This window comes from Periplaneta americana, chromosome 16 (genome assembly GCF_040183065.1).
Source record: "Periplaneta americana isolate PAMFEO1 chromosome 16, P.americana_PAMFEO1_priV1, whole genome shotgun sequence".
Lineage (NCBI taxonomy): Eukaryota > Metazoa > Arthropoda > Insecta > Blattodea > Blattidae > Periplaneta > Periplaneta americana.
The window spans coordinates 169597757-169610230 of NC_091132.1; the positions used below are offsets into that span (position 1 = coordinate 169597757).

The 12474-nt window shown below is 35.2% G+C and overlaps 1 protein-coding gene across 2 annotated transcripts in view; it reads right to left on the bottom strand.

The window, feature by feature from the left end:
- Nucleotides 1-12474, bottom strand: part of LOC138691882 (uncharacterized) — a 49195-nt gene that overhangs the window by 4244 nt on the left and 32477 nt on the right. The window lies entirely within an intron of this gene.

Genomic DNA, 12474 nt, shown 5'->3' on the forward strand with positions numbered 1-12474 from the left:
AGTATTGCCGGGGTTTTCCCTTTTTTGCTTCTTGACTGAAGGAGATCTCGGGAACTCATCTATAGATAAGCAAAACAAATTACTGCCTGTACTAAGCTTTCCTCCTCCCTAAAAATGAATCTACATAGCATCACTTACATGAATTAATGACCTTCTTAGCCAAAAACGTCTGCCAAGATTAAGAGAATTTAAGGCAGGTGAAGATCAGGCACCGGAATGAAAAGGTATCATCATGTGCCTTACTGTTTTTGTTTGTCTTGTAGTTTAGCTAAACAAGAACATTCCCTCAGTCCCTTTACATCCATTTAACATTCACTCAATGTTCTTTGTTTGATGTTTAAAGAGAGTTGATCATAAATAGGGAATTCCCTTTTTCTCAGTCTGAACCTCTTTGGGTACCATGTTCAGTTAAAATGTACCTGTATTACGGTCTTATCAAAGAAGGAATATGTAAATTATATATATAATAGGATTGGAGAATTTTGTACTCCTTGTCTGCTTTACACCTGCTTATGTCATACCCGTTTTTTTTTTAAATATGAATTGAAAAATGACGTCTTACAAATACAGAATACTGTATATTAATTACATCACTTTTATTTTATGTACAGAATACAGTATAATCTCGTAAGAGATCATTTTTGGACTTGAAGAATAATATTTTGAGAGAAGAGTATTTTAAAAATTAACAGATTGTTCTTTCCAGTAGGCTTAACAGACCGGTACATACTGTACATTCACGACATGATAATAAAGATATAATTTAGCAATAACACGTATTTGGATATGAACAACAATATTTTGAAAGAGATATACTTTAGAAATAATACACTGTTATTTTAAGTGAGCTTACTTATGTACTCGTACATTCACATAATTTTAAGGTAACTTTGTTTGAGACAGCATAAATGAAATACTACGGATATATTATTTATGTAGTTCAACCCCCTTTATGTCGGGTTAAAATAAAATAAAGTATCTAAAATAATGTAAATAAATTATCAAAATAATAGATAAAATAAGTGGACCTCGGGTTCGAACCTGGATTCATCGACATCAAAGCCTTTAAGTTCACCACTACGCTACAGAGAACTGTGCAGTATAGTGCTATGAATGCTTTCATGTTTGCTTTTTAATTCTTAAATATTAAACAAAAATCTGTTTTATGCCATATTACGAGTATATTGCATATTGATGCGATAAGGCACATTCAATTAAGACATCGTCCCTCATTTACGTCGTTTTAATTTAATGTTATTTTATTTAATATTTCAGTAGCAATATGGCCGCAATTACAATGGAGGAAGAGTTAAAACAAAAGATGCGCGTCATTGCACTTCTGTTTCGTGATTCCATCACGTCCAACTTATATTATACATGCATGCTTGAACGTATTTCCTTCTAATTTTTATTGTTTTCAATAATTAAACGTCCATCTGTTCAAATTTAATGTAGCTTGTGTTCTTCTCCTAGTTATGAAGGTTAGATGTGCAAACTTTGATATATGTCGGTCAAAGCGTGTAGATTTGTATATAGTACACACATACATACATATATAGCGACATAGACTTTTATATATAAGACTTATAATATATGCGCAATATACTTTCTATACCTTACGCCATCTTCAGTGTCTGCTTTGTCCTATTTCACATTATCTGACATTTATTATCCTTCAACAGACAAAAAGTAGAATTTCAATTGGGCAAAAGACTTCGTTGAGGTACCAAATTAAAGCTTAAAAAAATGTGACTATGTTGTAAACTGAAATTATTACTTTCACTCTATTATAATTATTTTTTCTAAAAAAATATATTTGTACATTATTTTTCTAAAGTGCTTATATAATGTGGCATTTGTTTTAAATGGATGAAGATAAATAAACAATTTTAGTATGTAACATTCTCCATATGTAGAGCATCATTTTGGCGAAAGAAGTTTTACCTTAGTTCAATTTGTAATGGAGTGAGATCAGACCAAAATTTTATTAATTTTTTTTTCTCAAAAAAAAAAATTCTTTGGGCCTTCAAATTCGATTTTGAAGTGTCAATTACATAAATTGCTTAGTTTACTTCCAAGAACCCTGGCACCAAATTTTGAATGGCATAGAATAAAAATGTGGATTTCTATCCTAAGAATCGATGTATACCTAATGTGAAACAGACTTCAGCTGAAAATGATGACAGCTTTTATCACACGTCAGGCGCTCCGTTTGAAGGAAACCTGGATTATACATTTCATGAACAGTTGCTCTTGTGAGTCTCTGGTTCGTAAAACATCCCGGTCCAGTATCAGAAGATGTTCACCAAGGCCAAATTAATAGGAGTTACTTACGGTTTTTAGAGAACCCGCAGGTTCACTGCCGCCCTCACATAAGCCCACCATCGGTCCCTATCCTCAGCAAGATTAATCCAGTCTCTACCATCATACCCCACCTCCCTCAAACCCATTTTAATATTATTCTCCCATTTACATCTCGACCTCCAAAGGTCTTTTTCCTTATTTTGGGGTTTCGTAACAAGGAGTTTTTTTTACGGTGATGGGTTGTTAGCCCTTCGCCCAACCCCCAAGCTGGAGGGCCAATTAATACGACTGCATTCCTTAATTGAGGATACTGGGTTAATGAGCTGGTATGCATAAATAACTGAGGTGAGCACAGTGAGTCGAGGGCTGCGGTGACTTCAGGCCTGTAGTGAGACAAAATAATAGCAATGGTGGTACAGCAGTGAGCAAATAATGCGAACATGACAATTTTTAGCATTTTCTTTGATTGTTGATCTATCTGCTACACATTCCTGCTTAACCGAATTATGTAACATAGGAGAATTTCATTGTTGAAGGTTTGGAGTTTATATTTCTTGCAATGTGTTAATTACTTCTCCGAAAGCATCATCATCAACAGCATGGCTTAGGCCTTTGGCCTGTTCCGGCTAAGTATTGTACTTAGGTGAAATATTATAGTAATATATTATAATTGTATTGAGTCTTTATAAAATATTAAAATTTACAGTTTAAAATACTAAAATATTATTCACTGTTATTTAAAATTGATCTCTCCATCGTTTAAATCATACATGGGCACAATTTTCGGTTACGTGACGCACTCGATTTGAAATAGCTTGTTTACTAGGAGCGGAGACTGCAGAGTAGGATGGGAAATATAAACTGCTGTGACCTGCGTCACCTTATCGTAATCGCTAAGGCCGTCAGTGGCGAATTATTAGGAAAGCGCTTGGTTAACGTGAGAGACTCGAAAACTTTTATTCAATTTGGCAAATTAATTCGGCAGCTTTAATCATAAACCTCTTTACTATTTCTCCATCATTGAATTGATTTAAATCACAGGCGAGAAATTGCGTAACTAGCCAATAATATTCCATCACGTTGTCTACGTTTATTTCCTTGAATATTCTGGCGTTTATCAAGGTTACTTAATAGATTTGCACGTTCTCGACCTAAAATAATTTCAGAAAATCATATTTCGTTTTCTACGCACATTTGATACTTTTTTTTTTATAATTTTCTTTTGGAAATAATACGTACAAACAACATTTAATTCCTCGTACCTTTTACTGCAGCGTGTTTAAGGTATAATGTCGTATTTAGTATACCATCAAATGTTAAGATCATGAATTTTCTTCGGAATAGTACGAAAAATAACATTTAATATGTCTTACCTTCTAATTCAGCATGTTCTTTATGACATAAGGAGTAATGTCGTTGTATATTAAATTTATTAATGCCTAATAGGATTTTCGAGCATAACATACATCGCATGTTCTCCCCTTCTAAACAGCAAACAAACTCTTCCTCCCATTTCTCATGAAATAATCGTTTTCCAACGCGTACACACTGCTTTGATAATGCCATTATGCCACCACGGATATTGCTTATGAAACTGATATAGAACCTGCCCACGCCTAGGAGCTGCGTGAGGGAGGAACGGGGACTGTGAAGGTGATGTCACTCAGAGCGATAAGCTCTGTGAAGGTCAGTGAGGCATTATTTCTCAAATGAGGCACGATGCCCATCCATGGTTTACATGCACGTCCTTGGTCTCTTCTGTCCTTGGGGCAATAATTCAATAAAACTCTTGGGAATCGATCTTGATTCATTCTTTCCACATGTTCCAACCATTTTATCTGACAGTTTTTTTATTCTGGAAATGATATCTTCTATCTGCAATTATCTTCTTATATCCTCACGTCGTCTTTGATCAATAAGCCGATATCCCGCCACCGCTCTTAAAAAACGCATCTTGGCTGCATCCAGTCTCTTTTTTAGTTGTTGAGTCAACGTCCAACATTCAGATCCGTACAGAAGCGTTGGGATCGCCATTATGTCATGGAACTTTAAGATAGTCTCTTTTCTAACCCTTCCAATCAGGGTTCTTCTTAGAGTTCCACATATATGTTGGAATCTTTGTAACTTATCATTGATATCTCGTCCTGTATTACATCCCACGTTGAAACCTAGATATTTAAAATACATTACTTGTTCTACTATCATGCCATTAACTACTATTTTACTTCTAAAAGGATATTTTTCTTTAAAACCTGTTACCTTTGTTTTCTTCTCCGAAATTTTCACATTATATTCACCAGCAACTATGTTTAACTTATATATTGCTCTTTGTAGGCCATCTTCCGAGGTCCCCAAAAGCTACAACATTGCTAGCATTAATAGAGCGCAAAGCTACAGTTAATTCCATGGAGAGACTGGATCAAAAAGGAATATTTTACCGCAAGATGACCGTTTAATTATAAGGAAAAGTAAAATAAATCTCAGACTATCTGCTGTGAACTTAACCCGCGAGTTAATATCTACGACTGAGATAGACATTGACAGTGCGTCGTACACTTACGGAAGTTGGGTGAAAAGCAACTTCTAACACCTGATATGTCCAAAACTGCTTAATATGGGCAAAATTATATAGGCCTACAAGTTGGACAGTGAATAACTGGGAGAAAGAACTTTTTCTGGTGGATTTCATTTCGAGATTGAAGGCCAATGTGTTACTTACGTTCAAAAGGATCCGAAAAGGTTTCATTAGCTCATCTCCAACAAGCACCGGAACACTCCGCGAAAGTAATGCTCCGGTGGTTTTCACACACGAAGATGAACTCATATCGAGGGAAAGCCAACCATTCACATATTGGCAATTAGTCTACCAGCTGCACACAGCTCAGAATAATATCCAGGTACTCGTGTGGCCAATATCAACCCGACTGAGCAGTTGCAGAGCCTTCTTTAGTTACAAGCAGGGGCAAGGGTAGGTTGGCAACGCAGAGTGGAGGCGGGAGATTTTAGAGTGATATTGTGTTTGCTCATTGCTTTCCTTATACGTAACGCGTATTTTTTCAATATTACTTCATGCACAAAGGTAAGATCAAGATTCAGATAGTGATGTAAATTATTACGGGTTCGAAAATAGTGTTTTATTGCAATCAATTAGCTATACGGCGTAAGTAGGCTACTTACATACAAAGGATGCCACTTAAAATAATTACAAAAAAACATGTTTATTGATAGTACGAAGGTAAATAAATAAATAAAAAAGATATTCCTTGCACCGAAGATAATAAAATCAATAATGCAATAAAGACGTAAGTTCCTACGCAGTATTCTTAAGTTCCATTCAGTTAACAAATTTGTGACTAGCAAATTGTCAATGTTTTGCGACTTAATGGTGTTTCATCTGTGAAAGGTTTAGGATATATTTTAATATTATCTTCTGCGATTATCTATCGTGTTTTTCCTACAAATATTTCAGATGTCTAGAAAGTGCTGTGTGCCTATGTGTCGTAGCAACTACACTTATAACTTAAAAAAAATAAAAACATACTTGTTTTTTTATTGATGGTACAAGGGAAAATAAATAAATACTTAAAGAAATGTTACTTGTACCAAAAATAAATAAAATAATGACGTACTTTCGCAATACCCTATTCCAATCAATTAACCATTATGTGGCTAGTAAACTGACAATGTTTTGCCGCTTAATGTTGTTTCACCTCTGACATAAAAGGTCTAGGATATCATATGCATTTTAATTTCATGTGATTATGTCGTGCTTTTCTATAAATATTTCAGATGTCCAGGAAGTCAGTTTTAGTTTGAACCTGGCCAGTCACCATAACAATACTGTTATCCTAAATTATTTGTTATAAACTTTTTAAAATATAATTTTAAATAAATATAACTACAGGGTGAATGTAGAGTATCCAACGCCCACTGAACGAATATTTCACTTTTATCACTGCCAATGTTGCGCTATAATCGTATATGCAAGGTAGGCTATAACAAAAACCTAAACTAACCAAACCTAACCTGTCAAAGAAGCAACAAGTTATACTAAATATGTGTAAAATTGGCCTATGTCTCTATAGTGGGCGGGACATAAGTAACAGTGACCAAACCAACAAAGTGATTATATGCATCTACAAATTATAGATAGTTCTGACGTATAGCAGGCATTCCGAATCTTCAACAAAACTGCAACATTTATGGGATCACAAAACAGCTGTTTACAATGACTTTGAAAACCAACGGCGTAATTTTATTGATATAGCAGGCGAGACCCAACAATTTGACTAGAATTCTGATACACACAAATCACAAATAAGAATATAAAAATGTGGTTATACAATATTTAATAGAATAGTCAATTACTTTGTCATCCATAACCGTAAAAATTCCCATGACTGCAACCATTTTATTTTCATTTATTGTCTTGTTTTTTATCACCAACACTCATTTAGTTTATAATACATCAACAATTAACGTTTGGTACGACCGCAAACATAATTCTATCGACACACACTTATATTGTAACATTAATTTACATTGAAAATCGGCATTAGCACAAACACGTGTACTGTACGGTCAGCCTCCGGGTGACAGATAATTACAGTGTTGCCGACGTATGGCCCCGGCTTGTAACTAAAGAAGGCTTTGGCAGTTGTGATCAATTTGCAAAATTAAAAGTGTTCTACAAAATAAAAAAGAAAAAATAAAACGATTTGTTCAGGTTTCAAATTTGGTTATGCGATTAAGAAATTAAGTTTGTGGAAATTTAAAGAAATTCATGCCACATCGCGTTAATGACGTAATTACAAACAAGGGAAGCGTCACAAGGCTCTGAGGTTCGTTGAACATTCCATATATCACCCTGCCCTTGTACCGAATTTGCCTTGCATGCTACTGCAGCAGTAGACGTGGCATTAGTAACAGTAATGGTAGCAACAGTGAGGGAAGTGAGACGGTATGGAATACTGCTACTGGTTTCTATTATCAGAAGATATATCGTTGGTGAAAAATGACATACCGTCATGAAAAAATGTGATCCGTAAAAATTTGATTATACATTTCTTCACAACAAAGAGTAGGGTACTATTTGCTTGCTTCGTAAATCTAACCACAGCCTTCAGGAACTGTATTCAACGTGTATTTAGACACGTTTATTTGATAAGTCAACCCCTGAATGCTTACGAGTGGCTGTGGTTTGTAGCTTGTGGTAGCCATTGTTGCCAATTTAGTAACTCTGTCATTTTTGTTGCTGTTGCACTTTTTATTTATAATTAAGTAAGGCGCTTTGAAGCTTTAACATTATTTTAAGTTGTAAGTCTCAATGCACATTGTAAAATAATCTAGTATGTAACTAAAATAACTAGAAATTATTTATTAAGAAATTTAATGTGTTGCGTAAGCTTCAAAGATTCACGTTACTGATTGTAACAAAACAATTCAATGTATACATCATGTATGTGTATGGTATGAGGAACGGGTAAGCCTTTTTTTAAATCGAGGTATGCCAGGGGAAAATCTTGGGGTAGCATACTGCCTCTGGTTCTTCCAATTTGCCTCACTGGGTAGCAAGTACTGATTGGTAGACGCTTACGTGTAAATTATAAATCTGATCGTGCTTACAATGCAGAGGCAAACAATAACTAAATAAGGTTATACTGGATGCTTAAGGACTCAGACATAAGTTTTAGGTGCATCGTTTTTTCTTTATTCACTATTAAACATTTGGCTACAAAAAATTAAATTAGCACATTGTCCCCATATAAAAAATATCATGTTAAATTAAAATTGATTCCATGAACACCATACAAAATATCTGCCACATGACGTGTAGTAATAACTGATTTAAATACCCCTCTGTTGTAAACAACCGTGCTGGACCTGCGGTTGCTAAAAGCTTTTAACTATGGATAAGAGGTTAGGTTAGCTTACAGGAAGTTGTGATGAGCGCTAAAGAGAGGAAGTGTTCACAACAGAACACAAAATGAATAAATGAGAACAAGGGAGAGGACGAGATCCATCATTGCACCCTCTAAACTATACATGGGCACAATTTTCGGTTACGTGAGGCACTCGATTTGAAATAGCTTGTTTACTAGGAGCGGAGACTGCAGAGTAGGATGGGAAATATAAACTGCTGTGACCTGCGTCACCTTATCGTAATCGCTAAGGCCGTCAGTGGCGAATTATTAGGAAAGCGCTTGGTTAACGTGAGAGACTCGAAAACTTTTATTCAATTTGGCAAATTAATTCGGCAGCTTTAATCATAAACCTCTTTACTATTTCTCCATCATTGAATTGATTTAAATCACAGGCGAGAAATTGCGTAACTAGCCAATAATATTCCATCACGTTGTCTACGTTTATTTCCTTGAATATTCTGGCGTTTATCAAGGTTACTTAATAGATTTGCACGTTCTCGACCTAAAATAATTTCAGAAAATCATATTTCGTTTTCTACGCACATTTGATACTTTTTTTTTTATAATTTTCTTTTGGAAATAATACGTACAAACAACATTTAATTCCTCGTACCTTTTACTGCAGCGTGTTTAAGGTATAATGTCGTATTTAGTATACCATCAAATGTTAAGATCATGAATTTTCTTCGGAATAGTACGAAAAATAACATTTAATATGTCTTACCTTCTAATTCAGCATGTTCTTTATGACATAAGGAGTAATGTCGTTGTATATTAAATTTATTAATGCCTAATAGGATTTTCGAGCATAACATACATCGCATGTTCTCCCCTTCTAAACAGCAAACAAACTCTTCCTCCCATTTCTCATGAAATAATCGTTTTCCAACGCGTACACACTGCTTTGATAATGCCATTATGCCACCACGGATATTGCTTATGAAACTGATATAGAACCTGCCCACGCCTAGGAGCTGCGTGAGGGAGGAACGGGGACTGTGAAGGTGATGTCACTCAGAGCGATAAGCTCTGTGAAGGTCAGTGAGGCATTATTTCTCAAATGAGGCACGATGCCCATCCATGGTTTACATGCACGTCCTTGGTCTCTTCTGTCCTTGGGGCAATAATTCAATAAAACTCTTGGGAATCGATCTTGATTCATTCTTTCCACATGTTCCAACCATTTTATCTGACAGTTTTTTTATTCTGGAAATGATATCTTCTATCTGCAATTATCTTCTTATATCCTCACGTCGTCTTTGATCAATAAGCCGATATCCCGCCACCGCTCTTAAAAAACGCATCTTGGCTGCATCCAGTCTCTTTTTTAGTTGTTGAGTCAACGTCCAACATTCAGATCCGTACAGAAGCGTTGGGATCGCCATTATGTCATGGAACTTTAAGATAGTCTCTTTTCTAACCCTTCCAATCAGGGTTCTTCTTAGAGTTCCACATATATGTTGGAATCTTTGTAACTTATCATTGATATCTCGTCCTGTATTACATCCCACGTTGAAACCTAGATATTTAAAATACATTACTTGTTCTACTATCATGCCATTAACTACTATTTTACTTCTAAAAGGATATTTTTCTTTAAAACCTGTTACCTTTGTTTTCTTCTCCGAAATTTTCACATTATATTCACCAGCAACTATGTTTAACTTATATATTGCTCTTTGTAGGCCATCTTCCGAGGTCCCCAAAAGCTACAACATTGCTAGCATTAATAGAGCGCAAAGCTACAGTTAATTCCATGGAGAGACTGGATCAAAAAGGAATATTTTACCGCAAGATGACCGTTTAATTATAAGGAAAAGTAAAATAAATCTCAGACTATCTGCTGTGAACTTAACCCGCGAGTTAATATCTACGACTGAGATAGACATTGACAGTGCGTCGTACACTTACGGAAGTTGGGTGAAAAGCAACTTCTAACACCTGATATGTCCAAAACTGCTTAATATGGGCAAAATTATATAGGCCTACAAGTTGGACAGTGAATAACTGGGAGAAAGAACTTTTTCTGGTGGATTTCATTTCGAGATTGAAGGCCAATGTGTTACTTACGTTCAAAAGGATCCGAAAAGGTTTCATTAGCTCATCTCCAACAAGCACCGGAACACTCCGCAAAAGTAATGCTCCGGTGGTTTTCACACACGAAGATGACCTCATATCAAGGGAAAGCCAACCGTTCACATATTGGAAATTAGTCTACCAGCTGCACACAGCGATGTCACACAGCTCAGAATAACATCCAGGTACTCATGTGGCCAATATCAACCCGACTGAGCAGTTGCAGAGCCTTCTTTAGTTACAAGCAGGGGCAAGGGTAGGTTTGGCAACGCAGAGTGGAGGCGGGAGATTTTAGAGTGATATTGTGTTTGCTCATTGCTTTCCTTATACGTAACGCGTATTTTTTCAATATTACTTCATGCACAAAGGTAAGATCAAGATTCAGATAGTGATGTAAATTATTACGGGTTCGAAAATAGTGTTTTATTGCAATCAATTAGCTATACGGCGTAAGTAGGCTACTTACATACAAAGGATGCCACTTAAAATAATAACAAAAAAACATGTTTATTGATAGTACGAAGGTAAATAAATAAATAAAAAAGATATTCCTTGCACCGAAGATAATAAAATCAATAATGCAATAAAGACGTAAGTTGCTACGCAGTATTCTTAAGTTCCATTCAGTTAACAAATTTGTGACTAGCAAATTGTCAATGTTTTGCGACTTAATGGTGTTTCATCTGTGAAAGGTTTAGGATATATTTTAATATTATCTTCTGCGATTATCTATCGTGTTTTTCCTACAAATATTTCAGATGCCTAGAAAGTGCTGTGTGCCTATGTGTCGTAGCAACTACACTTATAATTAAAAAAAATAAAAACATACTTGTTTTTTTATTGATGGTACAAGGGAAAATAAATAAATACTTAAAGAAATGTTACTTGTACCAAAAATAAATAAAATAATGACGTACTTTCGCAATACCCTATTCCAATCAATTAACCATTATGTGGCTAGTAAACTGACAATGTTTTGCCGCTTAATGTTGTTTCACCTCTGACATAAAAGGTCTAGGATATCATATGCATTTTAATTTCATGTGATTATGTCGTGCTTTTCTATAAATATTTCAGATGTCCAGGAAGTCAGTTTTAGTTTGAACCTGGCCAGTCACCATAACAATACTGTTATCCTAAATTATTTGTTATAAACTTTTTAAAATATAATTTTAAATAAATATAACTACAGGGTGAATGTAGAGTATCCAACGCCCACTGAACGAATATTTCACTTTTATCACTGCCAATGTTGCGCTATAATCGTATATGCAAGGTAGGCTATAACAAAAACCTAAACTAACCAAACCTGACCTGTCAAAGAAGCAACAAGTTATACTAAATATGTGTAAAATTGGCCTATGTCTCTATAGTGGGCGGGACATAAGTAACAGTGACCAAACCAACAAAGTGATTATATGCATGTACAAATTATAGATAGTTCTGACGTATAGCAGGCATTCCGAATCTTCAACAAAACTGCAACATTTATGGGATCACAAAACAGCTGTTTACAATGACTTTGAAAACCAACGGCGTAATTTTATTGATATAGCAGGCGAGACCCAACAATTTGACTAGAATTCTGATACACACAAATCACAAATAAGAATATAAAAATGTGGTTATACAATATTTAATAGAATAGTCAATTACTTTGTCATCCATAACCGTAAAAATTCCCATGACTGCAACCATTTTATTTTCATTTATTGTCTTGTTTTTTATCACCAACACTCATTTAGTTTATAATACATCAACAATTAACGTTTGGTACGACCGCAAACATAATTCTATCGACACACACTTATATTGTAACATTAATTTACATTGAAAATCGGCATTAGCACAAACACGTGTACTGTACGGTCAGCCTCCGGGTGACAGATAATTACAGTGTTGCCGACGTATGGCCCCGGCTTGTAACTAAAGAAGGCTTTGGCAGTTGTGATCAATTTGCAAAATTAAAAGTGTTCTACAAAATAAAAAAGAAAAAATAAAACGATTTGTTCAGGTTTCAAATTTGGTTATGCGATTAAGAAATTAAGTTTGTGGAAATTTAAAGAAATTCATGCCACATCGCGTTAATGACGTAATTACAAACAAGGGAAGCGTCACAAGGCTCTGAGGTTCGTTGAACATTCCATATATCACCCTGCCCTTGTACCGA